Source organism: Oratosquilla oratoria, chromosome 14 (genome assembly GCF_046742065.1).
Source record: "Oratosquilla oratoria isolate Oo_2021 chromosome 14, ASM4674206v1, whole genome shotgun sequence".
Classification (NCBI taxonomy): Eukaryota; Metazoa; Arthropoda; class Malacostraca; order Stomatopoda; family Squillidae; genus Oratosquilla; species Oratosquilla oratoria.
This window is the reverse complement of record NC_134790.1, coordinates 61,940,651-61,962,029: the sequence shown is the minus strand read 5'-3', so window position 1 is coordinate 61,962,029 and position 21,379 is coordinate 61,940,651. Positions and strand designations below refer to the sequence as shown.

At 38.1% G+C, this 21,379-nt stretch overlaps 2 protein-coding genes across 3 annotated transcripts in view; one reads left to right on the top strand and one right to left on the bottom strand.

The window, feature by feature from the left end:
- Grx3 (Glutaredoxin 3) overlaps positions 1 to 21,379 on the bottom strand; it is a 90,153-nt gene that overhangs the window by 1,262 nt on the left and 67,512 nt on the right. The window lies entirely within an intron of this gene.
- The window catches only part of LOC143032890 (uncharacterized), a 144,384-nt gene that overhangs the window by 104,962 nt on the left and 18,043 nt on the right, over positions 1 to 21,379 (top strand). The window lies entirely within an intron of this gene.

Genomic DNA, 21,379 nt, shown 5'->3' with positions numbered 1-21,379 from the left:
GATGTCACAGTCTATTTACCAACTTCTTTTTCCCCCCCTAACCAGGAAGGTAGCCAAAGTCAAAAGGCATATATTCACCCCCCGCCTCTTTCATCCCCACAGACTCCATTCCCATCCACCACCCTTCCTCCCTCTTATCTTTGCTCCTCATGGATGACAGATCATCCCTGTATCCCCCACCCCCCCTCAACACTGCCCTGGGTCAGAAACAATGCAGTACAGAGAAGAATGACCAAAATGATACATGGACTTGGAAATTTACCTTACAAAGAGAGGCTTAGGCACCTTAACTTACACTCTCTGGAAAGACACAGAGTGCGGGGTGATCTAATAGAGGTGTTCAAGTGGATCAAAGGCTTTAACAAGGGTGATGCAACCAAGGTCATCATATTAACACAATAGGGCAGGACTCGCAGTCATGGTTATAAACTGGAGAAATTTATATCTAAAAAGGAAATAGGCAAGAATTGGTTTACTAATAGGGTGGTCAACGAATGGAATAAATTTAGTAACCATGTAGTAAGCGCTGAAACTATCAGTTGTTTTAAGAAATGATTAGACAACTTTATGGATGGGGATGACAGGTGGTGATAGATACGAAGCTGCCTAGTGTAGCCCTTATGGTCTCTTGCAGTCTCCTTCATTCTTATGTTCTTATGTATGTAATGCAGGAAGACACAGCACATCCACAGCAAGGCTGCTTCATTTAACCTCTTCACTCCGGGGCACATCGCATGTCTGGCAGCATTAGCTGCCCGACGTGCGATGTTCCGCCATAATAATCACATTATAAAAAATAAAGTCAGTGCTCAATCGTTCGTTCTCTTTCACCCGTGTATTTTGATAACCATAGAAAATTGATGAAGCCAGTTTAGAGAGAATGGAGATTACGTAGGTACGACTACAATAAATATAATCAAGATGGCGACATCGGCATCATCGAGTACCCACTTGCTCCTCATGCCGCCTATGTAGGCGTCACTGTATGGAAGTGGTTAATCAGTGATCCCCCTCTCCATTCCCTCATGTGGAAAATAGAGAAGATGGGGAGAAATCTCCTTCGGACCGAGTCAAAATATCATTCAGACATATCCATCCCCCTAACCCCCCCTCCCATTCCCTTCCCTGCACCACAGTATCATCTATACACAACCATCCTCCATTCATCCCCATCTCTTGCCTTCTCCCTTCCATGCTCAACATACATACCCCTCTTCCTCAACACCCTTTACACTCCATCCATCTCATTCTCGGTTGCCCACTCATGTTCACTCCATCCACCTTTGCCTTCCACACCTCTTTTAATAACACTTCTTCACTCATTAGTCTTTAAAATAGTGACTGTATAAAATTAATGGATGACCCTTCATTCATGAGCTGCTGAGATGTGAGGGGTGTTCAACGAGTTTTAATATTATAAAGTGTGTGTGTGCTCTGACTTGACTACAACCCTTCAATACGATGACAACTACATAAGCGTCATGAGGCATGAGTGGGTATATGAAGATGCCGGCATTGGAGTCTTGATTATATTTATTTTGTAGTTGTACTGGAGTGACCCCCATTTCATGTGAACTCGCTTGTTCATATTTTCTGTGGTTATTAATATTCAGAGAATGAGTAATACAGCTGTAAATTTATATTTTATAACATAAGTACTGTGATGCATCATCGTACATCAGGCAGCTGGTGCTGCCTGCAAGAATTTGACTCGTTTTGAAGAGGTTAAAGGGGTATTAAGGTCTTTGCATCTGTAAATAAATCCTATATTACTCTAATAATTCTAATAACTATCTACAAGCAATTCATAAGAACCACACTCAACTACATCTCTACTTTGTGGTTCCCAGCAATTAGCAAGATGAACAACTTGCAAACTTTACTGAATAGTAAACTGAGAGTAACAACGGGATGCATACAGAAACCAAAATCCTCTCCAGAGAACACATGATAATGACAGTAACACAATTTTACACCAGAACCCTAAACAACACACACCATTCACATTAAATTCCACAAGCACCAAACACAGAATGCAAAAACAAAAACTACACCAGCAGTATACTACTCTAACATATACAAACTAACATCTACACCACACAAAAAAATCCACATTAAAAAAATATGCACTGATATGTACAGGCACAAAATTTTCATTTTTCTAACCCTTAAATTCTCGTTGCATATAAAAGGCAATTTCATTAGAAACAAAATACATTTTAAATTTTTCAAATAGCTTGAAAAATATGAGATTAAATTCTTTTATCCTGAATTTTTGGCTAGAATTTACTATAACAAAAGACTAGAATTAAGGGTGATAATTTGTAAAGATTTTGATAAAGAAATACACAAACTCTAAACCACTGGTCCAATTTTATTGAAATTTGGAATACTTAGGTTTTATGGCTCAACAAATCACCAGAGCATGTCAAAAACAATGTGGGACATCTCCATCATACCAAATTTGCATTTTCATGGCAACAATTAAGTTATCAATTTAGAGATTATCATCAATAAAATCCAAACCACTGGCCCAATTGACATGCAACTTGACATGTGAAGGTTTTATGGATCAACAAATCACCTGAGCATGTCAAAAACAACGTGGGACATCTCCATCATACCAAATTTGCATTTTCATGGCAACTATTGTCAATTTAGAGATCATCGTAAAACCCAAACTGGTGGCCCAATTGACATGCAACTCGGCATGTGAAGGTTTTATGGGTCAACAAATCACCAGAACCTGCCAAAAACAATGTAGGATCTTCCTTTTATACTCTTCTTACTAATACTTTTCATGTTGCCATGGCAACTATTATCAATTTAGAGATAATCATCATCCATAAAATTCAAACCACTGGCCCAATTGAAATGCAACTTGGCATGTGAATGTGTTATTGGTCAACAAATCACCTGAGCATGTCAAAAACAATGTAGGACCTTCCTTATATACTATTCTACTAACACCTATCATGTAACATGTTCCGCCGGGGTATGAACAAAATCCTGGAGAATCCTGTAGGACAAAATCCAATAGGACAAAATCCCACACATGACCAAATCCTGCGGGTAGTTTATAATTTATGCTCTACAAAGGAACTAAATATGCCAAACCTTGAGTTGTTTACTAAATGGTTTGGAGATATGACACAAATTGGATTAGGTGTGTAACACTCTTCACTCCTTTAGGTGAGATAGGTTTGGTCTCCATCTCCAGTATAAACAGGGATTGGCCATTAGATACTTGGGTGCAAATGTGGCAGGAAAAGGTGGAGTGAAGGTGGAGATAGAATGTAGATTGAGAGAAGCGAGTAAATGCCTTGGTGGATTAAAGAGTGTAATGAGGAATAGACATTTGGGAATGGATGCTAAGAGGAGACTGTATGAAGGCGTGATTGTGCCAACAGCACTGTATGGGGCAGAAACATGGGACATAAGAGAGGAAGAGAGAAGGAGTTTGAATGTGTTTGAGATGAGGTGTCTGAGAAGTATGATGGGGGTTACTAGGCTAGATAGAGTGAGAAATGAGGAGGTGAGGAGGAGAACAGGGGTGGAAAAGGAGCTGGGAGATAGGGTTGATGAAAGAATATTAGGATGGTTTGGGCACATGGAAAGAATGAGTGAAGAAAGACTAGTAAAAGAGGTATGGAAGGCAGATGTGGAGGAAGTGAACATGAGGGGACGTCCTAGGATGAGGTGGATGGATGGGGTGAAGGGGGCTTTGGGGAAGAGAGGAATGTCTGTTGAGGAAGGACAGGAGAGGACAGAAGACAGGGGTGAATGGAGAATGGTTGTATATGGATGATGTTGTGATTGCATGAGGTGGAATGGGCGGGGGTGCTCAGATAAGAGGGAGGGTGGAGGGGTGTGGAGTGTATTCAGGGATGGAATGGGTGGAAGTGATTTTATGCCTTTCCCTTTTTGGCTACCTCCCTTGTAAGGGGAAAAAAGCCTTGGTATATGTATGTATGTTTTATACATATAGATTTAATATAATGGATAGTAGATAAAATTTTGACTTCTCTTTTACTTAATCTATAATTGTCTTGTTTATATATTTTTGTTATACTGACAAATTCTGTACACTCGTCGTGGTATAGTAAGTTTTGGTATTTCGACATGGACTATGGACTACCTAGAAAAGACCACTTGCTTGTGCGGGATCGGTTTTTGTAGGAGGGAAAAAGAACTCTGTAGGAAAATGAAAAGATAGTTGTGTATAAAAGGGGACTATTGCCACTAAGCGCTTTAAGGGATATTTATTAGAGTTTTATGTTGTGGCTCTGGAGGCAGGGCAGAAGACCTGGAATTTGAGGCCTGCTTCGCTAATGATGAGGGGATTCTTCTGGCATTCAGGATAGTGGTAAGGATCCAGACTCATGTACAGATACATCTCACCTTATGTCGTTAATTGGTTACAGGAGACACATTGTAAGTTGAATTTGCTTGTATGCAGATTAATAAAAACCTATTTTAAGTTTCCAAACAAAACATGTATTTATTATTTTGTAATTATGTAAAAAAAAAAAGAAGTACCTGTAATTTAACTTTCCAATGCATACAATTTGGTGAGGTTATATCCCTAAAAGCTATTTTGCGGTGCTGTACTTTAAGAATGCATTGTCAATAACATATGGTAAAACAAAACAAAAAACAAATACAGACGCTCCTCTACTTACGTTCATTCGTTTTACGTTTGAACTGACTGTAAAAAAAAAATTTGAGTGAATTTTTGTGTTTAGCGCGCTCTCCGTAGTACGAGACGTTAAAACGATACTTACGCATGACGCTGGATCCATTGTTTACATGGCACAAACGACAGACTGAATGTGCCTTGCCTCCTCCTCCTTCTCCTCCTCCTCCCCATCCTCCTTCTCCACCATCTCACTTTATGTTGCTTGAATTTAATTTATTTGAAATTAATTATATCATTTTACATTGTTATGTTTATAATTAATGATTTGGGGTGTTTTATAAGATACGGTAATAGAATTTATGGATGTATAGTACAGTATGAACGGTCATACATTACTGGAACGTACAGTAACAACTTATGTTCATTTTCACGTTACGTTCGGCCGTTCGGAACGTAACTAAAACGTAAGTTGAGGAGCGTCTGTAAATAAAAACTATTTTAAGCTTGCAATCATTTTGTAATAAGTGAAAAATAAAATAAAGTATTTCTAATTTACAAATGCAGTACATTGTAGACGTTTTATCATTGCCATTTTTATCCTCCAGCGAAATAGCATGACGCTTAGCAATTTCACTAGGACTTTTTTTAGGAGGCATGGGGGCAAATATTAGTTACAAGTGAATGTTAATGAGAAAATCTACAAAACTTCAGTAAACAGATCATAATCCAAAACAACTGCAGGATTTGAGACGCTGCCTAATGGTAGATACAGTATTGGAACTACTGTTGCCCTGATAAATAATAAAATCAGCTGATTTTATGTTCTAGTGAACTAGGCCATACTACTTTATGGTATGTATTTTGGCAGTTACTGAATCTTAATATCATTTTACAGTGAGTCCTCCTTATACAGTAATTCTATATCTAGTAAATTCACAGTTATGGTATTTGGTAATTACTACCCTTGATTCTATTTATGGTAAGAAAAATTCACAGATATAGTATCTGATAGATATTTTGAAGAGGAAAGAGCAGGGAGAAGGTACGTCTGCCATATCCTATTATTACATAAAACTTAAACCCACTCTCGGAGAAAGATAAGCTGAGATACAGAGTAAACTGTATATTTCGACCACTAGCTGTGGTCAAAATATACGGTATGTTCTGTATCTCAGCTTATCTTTCTCCGAGAGTGGGTTTAAGTTTTATTTTATTCTTATGTTATGACATCTACGTTACTTGATTCTATTATTACGTATTATAATGGGTTCGGTATACGGTAATTTAAATTTGCGGTAAGGTTTTCAGTAACGCATATGTACCGTATAATGAGGACTTACTGTTATTTTTCCATATATTATTTTTGAAAACCAACGTATCTTCGAAAACAATGTAAGTTGAAACGACATAAGCTGAGGTGTGCCTGTATATACTAGGAGGGGATACAAATGGTAGTGTCATATCTCCAAACTATTTAGTAAACAACTCAAGGTAAGGTTTGGCATATTTGGTACATTTGGTTCTTTTGTAGAGCATAAATTATACTACCTATGGGATTTAATCCTCCAAGATTTTGTCCATAGCCCTGTTCCATCAATGTAATGTATGCGTATAGCATAGCCTGTCCAACATCTTAAAATTCATAGAATCACCATAACGATATAAATATTATTCGTTAACAACAGCCTCTACGTACTACAACTACTACAAACAAGAGTAAGTATCAGAGAATCTCAATATATAGAATATAAATTTTTAGACAGCAAATGCACAGCCAAGTCATCAACAATTTCAAAGTTGCTCATTTCTGAGAAAAAAGAGGCTAAAGAACACAAATATCACATTAAATAGTTCACATATTGGTTACTTATGTTTAGATTTCCACTCAGAAAACTAATTTAAAACAGTTAATATCGAAATTTGTGTTTAAATTGGTGAAAATCAGTACAGTTTTGAAGAACTGGGCATACACTTGCGGAACAGCAAGACAATTTGAAAATCCTGCACATGTGCTAAACACTACAAGGATACTGAGGCATACCCATTCAAACAGGTGGTAAGAAATGGTGGAGAAAACAGTGCACCCGCAACACTGGCACCGCCCGCAGAGTTGAGCGTACCTAACTCGGACCACTGTAACAACACATGACCATCACTCATAGAGTTATCCTTTTAAAAGCACAATCATGGGATTATTTGCCAACTGAGTGGACAGGGGTGAGGCAATGCTATTCAAGGTCACTGTAGAGGCATAACATTGCTCATTCCAACTTTGGGAGAGAGGAGATAGTCTGGGGGGGAAAAAAAGTGTTTTTTTTTTTTTATCTTCAAAGTCACTCATTATAGGAAACAAAAGAAGATCAAAAAGTATACTAGTTTGTTTACATTACAAAAAAGCCATCTTTTAGTTGAATTTACATTAAAAATGGGAAGTTTTGAAGGTTTCCAACAAACAAGGGTGAGTAATTCCATTGAGTAAACTGATAAATGTGGTGCTAGGGACAAAATTAAAGAAAACTAATTTCACTATGGAAGCCACCCTTCTGTGATAAGTGAAATTACAATGGAGTTCAAACAATTGAGAGGTTTACTTTATTCTCGCAAGTCAAGATTACAATCATGACCTTGAGCAAAAGTTTAAACACAAAAAAGGCACAAACCTGGCTATGAAAGCATAAGATTACTAAACTAAAAAGGAAAAAGGAAACTCTGACAAATAAGAGAAGAAGTCTTCTCAATACCATGGAAAAAAGTGAAGATAGGTCAACAACAAATGAGGCTGCAGGATACAGTGATCTTTACAGAGACCATGGAACAACAGAGAAGAGAAACTGATAGCCAAGAAGGAAACCTGAAGGTTACACACACACACACACACACACACACACATATATATATATATATATATATATATATATATATGACACAGAGGAACCCAGTCGGAAAAAATAAACTGTGGGTTCCTTTGTGTCATTTACAAATGAGCTACTACATTTCTGTTTGTTTATATACATATATATATATATATATATATATATATATATATATATATAGATAGAGAGAGAGAGAGAGAGAGAGAGAGAGGGAGAGAATCTCTTGCCAGAAATGTAGCTGACAAACCTAGATGTGTTGTACTCTTTGGCTGGTGAGAAGACCATGTCACCTAATGGAAATTATGTCAAGAACAAAATATGAAAAAGGTTAGGGAAATTACCACAATAATTCTGGGGAAAGACTCAGATGTAACAGATCAGTTGATAACATGTTTCGGTTAGGTCAGTAGAAGAGGAATGGCATGCATCCAATGAAAATAAAATTCAAGTGACAAGCCATAACAAATGAAGTAAATGGCAATTCTTGGAAGTTAGCATGAAGAAAATTTCACTAATATATGGATTAGGAAAGATGCAAATGAAGAGGAACATACAAAGATACAGAAGCTTTTAGAGGAAGCAAAAAATAAATAAATAAAATAAATGAGAATGGAAGAAAAACAATTTTTTTGAGTTATGATGTCAGGAAATCATTTATATACATACAAGCACCCGGCTCCGCCGGACCTGGCTACGCCAGGTGTGCTTGGCCTTCGGCGAGGCGGGCTCCGCCCGCGGGTGCTTCACACCCAGCCCTTCGGGCATTGATGATACACATAAAAAAGTTAATAAAACCAAAGATTTTCATCTGCCTTTTACTTAAAACACCTTAGAACTATACATTTAATGTAGTTTCTTCTTTTTTCTCTTGGGTGTGAGTTCTTCTTCGCTGCTATTCTTTCTCTTTACGAAATCCTTCAACATGGTTTTAATCTCATCTATTTCGTAGACAATCTTTTCAAATCTTTCTTCGTTTTTGGTATCCTTAGCTCCGATCTTCTCCTCAATCTTCTCTCCAATCTTCTCTTCGATTTCTTCAATTTTATCCTCCATTTCCCCTCGACTCAAGTAGTTCTCTTCTTCGAAGAGTTCTTCTGGTAAGATCATCGCAGCTACTTCTCCTTCTGTTTTCTCGAACACAGAACGTGATATGCTGACTATGGATTGATCGGGTTCCTCTTCTGGTATCCTTGAGGTTTCAGAGTTATCTTCAAAGATTAAATCCTCCAAAGAAGAAACTTTACTTTTATCCACATCACAGAACACCTCTTCATAAACGCAATTCACCCAAGGTCTCAACTCGTATTTTTCCCCTTTCTTTGTATATCCTGGAAAAACTATGAGGGAATCGTGGCTTGTAACTCTAGAACACGCTACGTATAGTTGACCGTGTGCGAAGCACTGTGATGAATCCAGTAGCACACCACACTTCTCAAACGTCTGCCCCTGGGACTTATTTATTGTCATAGCGTAACAGAGTTTGACAGGGAACTGGTATCTCTTGAAGGCTACAGGGGTGTCTGTTGCCTCTAAAGTAACTCTAGGAAGTAAGATCTGTGTGTTCCTGTACACACCAGTTAAAATCTTTCCAACAATAACGTTCCTTCTCAAATTTGTTACCATAACTCTAGTCCCATTACAGATTTTCGGAGGGCAAATGTTCCTCATAACCATCACAATTGCTCCTTCCTTCAACCTTAATTTGTGTGGAGGAATGGAAGGGCTATCCATAGAATTGAAAACTGACGCCTGAACGTCCATCCCTTCTATTGATTCACAACCGACATCTACGCTCATGTAAACCACTTCCTTACCAATCACTTTATTGTACACAAACTCGTTAATGATTTCGACGTCGTTGTTCGTGGGAGATATTATAGCTCTCCCATTCCTCTGTACACTCTTTCAACTAACTCTTCTCTGCTGTCAACTAACACCCCGAAACCTTCTCCGAAGTGACACTCTTTGTACTTTCCTTCTCCAACTTCTAATAATTTCTCTGCAAAGTTTATGTTTTCTTCGTCTTCACTCTTAAGTCGAACGTTCTTTATCAGTTCTAACTCTTCGAAGAAAGGCCAAAAGTAACTTGATTTCAGACAACTGTTCAACTCGTCGTTCTTTCCTCCTCCTCTTACAACTGGTAATATCTGTCTAAAGTCTCCAGCACAAACGAACGTCTTTCCTCCCATGAAAATATCAAGACCGGAAAGGTCCCTCAAAGTGATATCCAGGGCTGAGATTGTGTTCTTATTTGCCATCACTGCTTCGTCCCACACAATCAAAGAAGACATAAGAAGCAATCGAGCTAGTTCGGACTTGTGCTTTATGTTGCATGTTTTTCTTTCGTTATGTTTCATCAGTGGTATCTTGAACATATTATGGGCAGTTCTTCCCCCGTGAAGGACAGTAGCTGCTATACCCGAAGAAGCCACAGCTAAAGCCACTTTACTCTTCGAACGAATTGTGTCTAGAAGAAGATTCAAAAGGAAGGACTTTCCTGTCCCACCAGGTGCATTTAAGAAGAACGCTTTGCTTTTGTTTTCCGTCTCACAACCAACACTTTCAATGATTTTATCGTAACAAATCTTCTGCTCTCTGTTTAATAGAGGGAGAGCTCTCTCCACTGTCTCGGACAATTCTTTAGAATTATAGGCTTTCTCCCTCCTTATCACGTTTGAAGACTTTTCTCCATTTCTGGAAGAAGGTAAGCCATAGTGGACTATGTTTCCTCCTCCACAATTGAATACTTGTTCTTGGATGTCGTCAAGAGCATCGAGGTATATTTCATCGTTGTAATCCTTCAACCCTCTAAGATATAGAAAATCACTCGAGAAGAGATCCTTTGTTTCTTCCCAGATATCTTTCTGGTCTTCTAGATCCGAGAACACTAACATGCTAGCGTAAGTCGAACGAAGTTCTTTGCGGTCATTTGTGTAGTTTATTATCTCCAGGATAGTCTGTTTCCAAGTCTCTTCATCTTTTAAAAGACCCATAGCCTTAACGGCTTCCCTGTAAGTTCCGTAGAGTACACCGTCCACCATCCTGAGGTCTTCAAAGGATTAGGGACCTCTCTTGTGGGTTAGAAGCATTCTCATATAGAACAGTTCTACTGTCTTGTTCGTTACAGCTCTTATCCTTCCAATAGCGTGAGTGTTACCTTTCCTCTCCTCCCAACATGATTTCGGAATGCTGTACTTGAAGTAAGCAGCTACTTCGTTGTAAGTTAGGGTGGCTGCGTATTCGTTAACGCTACATAATTTGAAAAATGCTGTCAACTGAGTGTCTCTGTTTGCCTTCTTTTTTATGTCTGCCTTTGAGGAATCGGCGTTGAAGAATACTTCGTTTTCGTCCTTTAAATGGAGGTCCAGATTCATAACAGGAGGGTAACTACTGTGTATGGGGAATCTGAATATCTTCCAAGTTGCTTCGTTGGAGTTAACGAATCTTGCATCCGTGAAGTTCTTAATTTCATTGATTTCTTCGGTTCCCTCGGTTTTAGTGAATAGAACTCTGTCACATCCTTTGTTGACGTACTTTGTAACGTACGCTATAGCCTTAATAGAATTTGAACACTCTACGTTTATGTGAGAGTTAAATCTCAAGCAAAGATAGGGGTTGTAAGGCACCACCCATGAGTTGTCGATAGTTACTTCCTGTCCCTTTAACTTTTTCACAAAGGAGAAACCTCCTTCTCCCACAGCTCTTCTCCTGTAGAGAGGGTAGCTGTTGTTTCCGAATTTTATCGTTGAACGGCACTGTTTCGGAAAATCTTTCTGGCACGTCCCTCTATCGTTTTTCTTCCCATTACAACACACGGAGCTTTCATCGTAGCCTATGCACGGTCCGTGTATCATGTTAGTGGTAACAATATCATACAGTTCTGGGTGTTTTTTCTTGTCGGGTATCTCGGCGGATATTAGGCTCGAAACGGTATTTTCAGTCACTTTACGTTTCATCCATAGAAGAATGTGAACGTGAGGCAAGCCTCTTTTCTGCCACTCAATGCTGTACAAATGAGCTGAGACTTCTCCGAATATTTTATCTGTTAATAACTCTCTCATTAGTTGGTCTACCTTGAGTTTAAAAACACAACTAACTATATCTGGACGATTACAGACGTTAATAGTGTCGCCGTATAGTGTCAATTCTTTCCATTTCGGATTCATAGTGAAAGTTATGAAAAAATCCGGAGAACCGTATCTTGACACAAAACTTAACGCATCCTGTTGCCTCTCTTTCATGTATCTCGGGCCTCCCACGAAACACTTAGGAAGTAGCACTCGTTGTCCTTTATGGGCTGAATCACTCTTAAGAATATCGGACCTCTCTTTTCTGATTTCATGTTGGTTAAAACGGATATAATCTAATCGATTTGATTCAGCCTTCACGTAAACTATATTTCATGTTTATCACCTTATCAAATTGTATATCACGTTTTTATATAAAAGAAATATATTTGAATAAATTACAAAATGAAAGCTAAATAGATTAACACAAACCCACGTAAAGTAACCTTTCGCACGTTATGACATCATGTCGCCATCGCAGTACAAAAATCTCATAATTTTTTATATTTCGTGTTTATCACTTTATGAAATTATGTTTCACGTTTTTGCATGAAATAAATATATTCGAATAAACTACAAAATGAAAACTAAATAGATTAACACAAACCCACGCAAAGTAACCATTCCTTCTCAAATTTGTTACCATAACTGTATGCTTACAGCTAGGCCGGCTGGGTGTCCCAGAAACACAATGGAAGTCGCAGACACCCCCGGGCCGGCCGACTCAGATCGGGAGCGCTCCAGAATTTTTTTTAGAGAGTTATAGACATATATATATATAAATGGGGGGGGGAGCATTGCAAAGGAAGTAGCCTATGCTAATGCAGATGGTTTACTATCAGCCACATTGGACATAAATGACTATTTGAGGATAAACAAGCCAGATATTTTGTGTTCAGTGGAGACCAAATTCCCTCCAAAATTTATCTACTGTTGGGGAACAACAGATACACCTGGAGAAGAGAGAGATGATAAAATGGGTGGAGAGGTAATGGTTGCCATAAGAAGTAACTTAAAGGTGGAAGAAGCAAATCTTCAGCAAGGCTGAAGTAATCCACCTGAAAATTAGAACTCAAGGACAGAATAGAAAAGATTTCATGGTGGCACATGTCCAGCTTGGAATGAAGCTGAATATTAAGAAATGTTGTTGGACACTAACTTTTCTCCTAAAGAAAACTACTGGACAAAGTAACAATTTAGTCCTTATTGGAGACTGCAGTGAGGTCAATTGGGAGGAATGGAAAACAAGTGCCAAGGTACATTCCTAGAGAAATACCCTTTAAGTACAGCAATGGAGAACACAATGACCTAGAGGGTAAAAGAATTTACTCAGGTAAAAGGAGACAACATTCCCACCAAATTAGGTCTGTTACTAACCAAAGAGCCAGATATTATCAGCTCCTTAAATTACCTTTGCCCCATAGGAAATAGTGACCATGTAACAACTGTATGTTCATTAAAAGAAGGCATAGTGTTGCTTGACTGAAAAAGGGCCAATATAGTAGCAATTCACAAAGGTGGAAGTAAGGAGACACCACTAAATTATAGGCCAATATCACTAACCAGCACAATGGTGAAACTAGTGAAAGGATTGTGAATGATCAATGGACCAAATATCTTGAAGAGATGAAAATTCTGACAGTCAGTTTGGATTCAGATTTGGAAGGTCACATGTATTGAACCTTTAAGTTTTTACTCAAGAATGAATGTTCTGCAAGAGTGTGAGGGGTGGGTGGACTGTATGTACCTCTACTAGAGAAGGCTTTTGATGAAGTACCCCACAGTCAACTTATATGGAAATTGAAGCATACCTGAGAACCAAGAGGTAAAGTACTTGAATGGATGAAATATTTTTTAAAGGGAAGATACACAAGGACAGATGCAAAGGATAAGATGTCAAGATGGAGAGCAGTAATGAGTGAAGTTCCACAAGGTTCAGTGCTTGCACCAATAAGGTTTCTTGTCTATGTCAGTGATGTGATGAAAGGTACAAGCTATGCTAACATGTTTGCTGATTATGTAAAAATTATGAGAAGAGTGGAAAATGAGGACTGTAGGCTATTGCAAAAAGATCTAGACACTTTCTACATCAAACCAAGATTGGAAACTCAATTTCAATACCAAAAAAATAGAAAGTACTGAAAATAAATGGTCAATAGCTACAAAAGATCATCTTTAAACTATTCCTTGGGCACTGAACCCTTTACAAAAGTAAAAGAAGAGAAACATTTGGGAGTGTTGATAAAAACAACCTGTTACCTGACAGACATATAAACAGGATTGTGGGAGAGATGTAAGCAATGCTGAAGTGGATTAAAGTGGTTTTTCACTATGTGAATGAAGGGACGATGAAAAAATTAATCGAAACCCTAATCTGTCCAAGATTGAAATGTGTGTCAGTGGTATGGTCCCCATGTAGAATGAAGGATATAAGCACGATTAAGAGAAAACAAAGGGGAACAACCAACCTGGTCCCCAGCCTGGCAGATAAACTATACGAGGAAAGACTAAAGCACTGGGTTTGCCAACTTTGAAAGATCAAAGAGAATGAGGTGATATGATTACATTTTTCAGGTCATTGAAGGGGATAGATTATATTGACAGAAGATATCTCTTGATTGAGGAGAGGAGGGGCTTTAAGAGGTCATGAGAACAAAGGAAGACATTATGTCTAAATGATGTGAAAAGATTGTTTTCAATATAGATGCATAAGTACTTGGAATAGCTTAGGTGATATAGCCCAAGCTAGAACAACACATGAATTCAAATCTAAATATGATAACTGGAAATTAACCCCTTCCATATGGTGACGCCTACGTAGGTGGCATGAGGAGCAAGTGGGTATTCAATGATGCCGACGTCGGCATCTTGATTAGAGACGCTCCTCTACTTATGTTCATTCGTTTTACGTTTTTTCGATTTTATGTTTGAACTGACTAAAAAAAAATTGTTAACAAAAAAATTTTGAGTGAATTTTTTAGTTTAGCGCGCTCTCCGTAGTTCAAACGATACTTACGCATGACGCTGCGTGCATTGTTTACATGGCACAAACGACAGACTGAATGTGCCTTGCCTCCTCCTCCTCCTCCACCATCTCAATTTATGTTGCTTGAATTTAATTTATATGAAATTAATGTTATTATTATACAATGTTATGTGTATAATTAATGATTTAGGGGTGTTTTATAAGATACGGTAATAGAATTTACGGATGTATAGTACAGTAACAACTTACGTTCATTTTCAACTTACGTTCGGCCGTTCGGAACGTAACTAAAACGTAAGTTGAGGAGCGTCTGTATATTTATTGTAGTCGTACCTACGTAACCTCCATTCTCTCTAAACTGGCTTCATCAATTTTCTATGGTTATCAAAATACACGGGTGAAAGAGAACGAACGATTGAGCACTGACTTTATTTTTTATAATGCGATTATTATGACGCAACATCGCACGTCGGGCAGCTAATGCTGCGAGACGTGCGATGTGCCCCGGAGTGAAGAGGTTAAGGATATAGTTAAGTTGGAAATGTGAATAAATTTCAGGCTGTTATGATAAATTGGAAAGTAGGAGACTAGTCCCAATGAGCTTTACTCCTTTCCTTTATGCTACATTTAGGTAATACAACCATTTCAAAACTGACCACCAAACTCATTATACCAACAACAACCCACAGACATAAGCTCAAAAATACATACATATACCAAACGCTTTTTCCCCCTTACAAGGGAGGTAGCCAAAATACAGGCATAAACCATTCCCATCCATTCCATCCCCAAGATACTCCACTCCCATCCACCCCCTTCCCTCCCTCTTATCTTGGCACCACCTGGATGATGGGTCATCCCTGCATCTTGCCCACTGCCCTGGGTCAGAAGTAGTGTCACAAGACACAGCACATCCACAGCAAGGCCACTTCATTAAATCAGTGACCCCCTCTCCGTCCCCCCATACAGAAAAGAAGACGGGGAGAAATCCCTTTGGGCTGCATTAATTCATTTCTCACATATACTCCCTCACCCCCCACCCCTACCCACTCCCCTCATGCAAAGGATTTCAAAGGTGGAGCATGCCGACAGGAGACCTTTTAGTCCATATCTAGGTCAGATGCGAAAAAAAATCATAATAATAAATGAATAAATAAAAACTATAATAATGTAAATAATAAATATAATACATAAATAATTGCATAGGTATGGTTAAATAATAATAAATTTACATATAACTAACAATAAACAAGAATCAAGCAAATAATATTAAACAAATGGACAAACGATAACAAAACGAATAATAAAAAAATAAATTATAATCATTACAGCATCTTGCTTAGGTGTTTATCTAAATGATTCTTAAAGCTTTGAACTGAACTTCATTGTACTGCCTCTGTAGGTAGTTTATTCCATTTATTAACTACACGGTTGGTGAAGTTGTTTCTACCCACTTCCAAATTAAATTTCTTTCCAGACAATTTGAGACCATTGTTTCTTGTCTGATTCTCATTCAGTGTGAAAATGTTGTCACTTTTGATGTCAATTCCCTTTAGAATCTTAAAGACCTGTATCAAGTCACCTCTGAGTCTATGCTTTTTTAGGGAAAACAGATTCATATGTTTTAGTCAATTTTTGTATGATTTATTTTTGATATTTGGAATCAGTTTTGTGGCTTGCTGTTGTACTTTTTCCAATCTGTCAATGTCTTTAATGAGATTCGGTGACCATATGGAAACAGCATATTCCAAATGTGGACGAACTAATGATTTATATAGCTTGTTAATGAGTGATGACTTTTGAAGTCAAAAGATTGCACAATCAATCTTAGAATCTTATTTGCTTTCTCAGAGGCTGAAATACACTGCTTAGATGATTTAAGATCATTCCTGATAATTACGCCAAGATCCTTTTCACTATCCACTTTTGTTAACAAATTTCCAAATAACTTGTAATCATACTTACTGCTATTTTCACCTATTTGCATTACCTTGCATTTACTTGTGTTAAATTTCATTTGCCACTTTTCAGACCATTGCTGTAATTCATCTTCTTGAATACCTAATTGGTTAAAGTGATCATTTGCCATTCCCCACAGTTTTATATCATCAGCAAATTTGAAAACAGTAGATTTTAGTCCATGTCTATATTATTTATATATACTATAAATAGAAGTGGCCCAAGAACGGAACCCTGAGGAACTCCACTTGTAACATTTTTCCATCCAGAAGTTTTTTAATTTAAAACAACTCTGTTTTCAATCATTCAACCAATTACTAGTCCAACATAATAGGCTACCACTTATTCCGTGTGAAGCTAATTTAGCATCACAGCATCATCCATATACAACCATTCTCCATTCACCCATATCTTCTGTCTTCTCCCATCCTTCCTCAACAGACATTCCCCTCTTTCTCAATGCCCCTTTTACCCCATCCATCTCATCCTCAGTTGTCCCCTCATGTTCACTCCTTCCACCACTCTTTTACTAATCTTTCTTCAATCATTCTTTCCATGTGTCCAAACCATCCCAATACTCTTTCATCAACCCTATCTCCTAACTCCCTTTCCACCTCCGTTCTCCTCACCTCCTCATTTCTCACTCTATCCAGCCTAGTAACCCCTATCATACTTCTCAGGTACCTCATCTCAAACACATTCAAACTCCTCCTCTCTTATGTTTCAAGTTTCTGCCCTGTATAGTGCTGTCGGCACAATCACTCCTTTATACAATCTCCTGTTAGGATCCATTTCCAAATGTCTATTTCTCATTACACTTTTTAATCCCCCAAGGCTTATCTCCCACTTTTCTCCATTTTCTTTAACCATCTCCAATCCCTGACCCACTACCCATGCATTTACCTCTTGCACCACCCCATCCATGTATAAATTGGACAGCCAGGGCGACATAACACATCCCTGACGAAGTCCCACCTTTACTTCAAACCACTCACTCTCTCCATTTCTAATCCTAACACAAGTTCCACTACTCTTGTAAAAACTTTTGACTGCTCTTAAAAGCTTTCCTCCTATCCCATATATCTGCAATACCTCCCACAGTGTCTTCCTGTCTACCCTGTCATAAGCCTTTTTCAGATCCATAAAAGCCCCAAAAACATCCTTACCTTTTCCTAAAGCTTTTTCACATATCTGTCTTACCCCAAAAAGCTAAAAAATAAACAAATAAATAAAATAAAAACAAATAAATCAATAAACCCCACATCTGACAAAAACCACATTGGCACACCTGTGCTTAAGACAAGACAACATCCAGTATTAAAATAGTATAAACAAAACTGGCCTGGCTGTAGGTTCAAATTGCCACATATGCAACCACTACAATTTCCAACACTAACAACCCCTAAACAACAACACAATATATCTTCCTTGAGTGACCTGTTGTCCCACCCTGAAACTTGCTGGTTAAAGATCACAGGTTTTCTGTAAGAGAGACAGGGGCAACAGATGGATTGATTGATCCTATGTTGCTAAGTTTTGTTGCTCTAAATCTGGTCTCTTTGACCTATGTCATATCATTCATTGCTATATTCAATAATGTACAAACCCATGATTCTTGACTTCCACTGTGTTTCCCAATCCTCCTAATTCACCTCTCTATGAGAGGAAAAATGGATGTGTTGGCATTGAGTGAAACTAAGTTGAAAGGAAGGGGCGAGTTTGAGTTTGGAAGTGTAGTTGGGAGGGTGTCAGAAGTGAAGAGAGGATGGAGAGAAGGGGTGGCTAAACTAGTAAGTGAAGAGATAGGTAAATGTGTGATGGAGTGGAAGGTTTCTTCAAGGTTAATATGGATGAAGGTGAAACTCAGAAGGGATATGTATTTACCTAGTTGTATCTACCTAGTTGTATTTTGCGGGAAGGGGAGCTATGCTCGTGATGTCCCGCCTTTGTATCTTGCAGTGTCTAGTTTGTTTTTAAAACTCATGAATGGTTTTTTGCGCATACTATTCCATTGTCCAGTTTGTTCCAAGTGTCCAAAACTCTATGAGGAAAACTGTTTTTCTTCAGTTCTCTTCTATAGCTATGTTTTTTTATTTTCTTTCCATGTCCTCTTGTGTTTCTTTTGTCCCAGTTAAGTAAGCTCTCACTATCGAGTACCTCTGTGCCTTTCATGATTCTGTAGATGGTCAATAGGTCACCTCTCTCTCTTCTTTGCTCCAGTGTCGGTAACTCCAGTTTAGCCAATCTCTCTTCGTATGATAGGTTTGCAAGTGCAGGTGCCATTTTTGTAGCTGCTCTTTGGATTCTTTCTATTTTCTTTATATTCTTTTTGGTACTGGGGACCACAATGTCGCTGCATACTCTAATCTAGGCCTTATCAATGTAACCAATATTTTTTTCATCATGTCTTCGTCCAAGTATGTAAACGCCACTTTTATTGATCTTAGCAAGTTGTAAGTCTCCCCGACAATTTTGTTAATCTGTATATCATAGGACAAGTCGTTCGTGATAATTACTCCCAAATCTTTTTCGGATCCTACTTTCTTTACTTCTTTGGTTCCAATTGTATATTTTTCCTGATATTCTGTTTTTGCTTTTTCCAAACTCCATTATGCTACACTTCTTAGTATTAAAGTCCACTTCCCATTTCTGACTCCAGTTCCATACCCTATTTAGGTCTTCTTGCAGTGCTTCACAGTCCTCATCAGTTTCTATTTTCCTTAGCAGTTTGGCGTCATCGGCAAAGAAGCTCATGTAGCAGTTCACGTCCTCATCCATGTCATTCATATAGATAGCAAACATTATTGGTGCCAGCACAGATCCTTGCGGTACTCCACTGATCACCTCTTTCCCAGTCTGAATATTTTTTCTCTGAGCACTACTCTCATCTTTCTACCAGTCAGAAAGTCCTCTATCCATTTTAGTAGGTTTCCATGTATGCCTCCTATTGTTTCCAGTTTTTTTTAGTAGTTTTCTGTGTGGTACTTTGTCAAAGGCTTTTTGCAAGTCTAGGAATGCACAATCAGCCCATCCATTTCTTTCTTGCACTGTCTATTAGTCTTGAGTAAAAGCATATTAAGTTTGTGGAGCATGATCTTCCTTGTCTGAATCCGAATTGTCTTGGGTTTAATATGTCATTGTCTTCCAGATGTTTTACCCATCTATTATTGATTATTTTTCTCACAAATTTTGGCTATGGTGCTTGTTAGTGATACTGGCCTATAGTTGGTGGGTTCTTCTTTGTTTCCTCCTTTGTGTATTGGTACAATGTTAGCGTTTTTCCAGTCCTCGGGTATCTTTCCTTCTTTGAGTGAGCTGTTTATTAAGATGTGTATTTTGTCTGTTAGTTCTTCTTTGCACTCCTTTAGAATCCAATTTGCAATACCGTCCGGGCCATGTGATTTTCTGACATCCAGCCTTGATAAATGTTCTGATATTTCCTTTAGTGATGCTGTAAACTCATTCATGAGGGGAGATTTCTTGTTTTTGTCTATGTCACAATTTGGTATTTTCTCTCTGGTGAAAACAGATTTAAAGTGATTGTTCATGACTTCGGCCATCTCTAAATCTTCTGTGTATTCTATGTTTCCTTGGCATAGTTTCACCAATTCCTGTTTGTTTTAAGTTTACCATTCACATACCGATAGAATAGTTTGGGTTGCTCTTTGCATTTGTCTATAATATCCTTCTCATGGTTCCTTTTTCTCCTCTCTTCTCTCATTAACATACTCATTTCTATAGTTTAACATAATTTGCCATTTGCTTTGTTTTTTGTCTTTTCTCCACTTTTTCCAAGCTTTGTCCCTTCTGTCTTTTGCCTCACTGCATCTTTTGTTGAACCAACATTTAATGTACTCTCTCTCTCGCTTTTGTCTTGGTACATGCCTGTTTACCCCTTCATTGTAGTTTTCCATCAATATATTCCATTTCTCTTCCAATGCTGTTTCTTCCCTGTAAAATATTTCCCTGTTTTGCATTCCGGAAGAATGTCTTTAGTTTTGTAAAGTCTGTTTTGTTGTACCTCAGTCTTCCTTTCCTATGCTTTTCGTTCCTCTCTATGTCTATTTCTTCCTTTAGTATAGTTTCGATGAGTACATGGTCACTCTTTCCAATTGGTGTCTCATACTGGACTTTATGCACTATTTCAGGCTCTGTTGTAAATATTAGATCTAGTTTCGATGGCTCTTCATTATTTCTGTACCTTGTGTTTTCACGGACCCATTGGGTCATTGTGTACTCCATGGTCATATCTAGCAGTACATTGCCCCACGAGTCATCTCCTCCTTGCACTGTCATGCTGTCCCAACAAATTTCTTTGCAATTGAAGTCCCCCATAACTACCAGATTACCCTTACCCATTAGTATCTCATTGAGTGATTTTCTTGTGTCATCTAGCATTTTTTTATGTTCGATTTCTTTCCAAGCGCTTGTTTTTGAAGGCACTAAAGTCACCACAAACTTTCTACTTTTCATATTCTTGCCTTCGACTTTTATCATGATCAATTCAGCATTACCTTTGCCCTCTGCAATTTTTTGTCACCTTTAGGTCTTTCTTGGCCAAGAACATGATTCCCCCTCCCTGTTTCTTGTCCCTGTTTTTTATCCAGTAGTTGTATAAACCTTGTCCGATAACAGTGGATGGTATTTCACCTCTTAGTTTGGTCTCTACAATTCCCATTATGTCTGGTTTTGCTTCTAACAGATAATCATTGAGTTCGTTCAGTCCCGAAATTAGTCCGTCAATGTTGGTATAGGCCACTTTTAATTTTCTTCCTTCTCCTGGTTTCTTCTTCCCTTGTTTTGTTCGTTTTGAAGCGCCATTGTCTTAATCTCAAGTCTATTACTCTCCACTGGA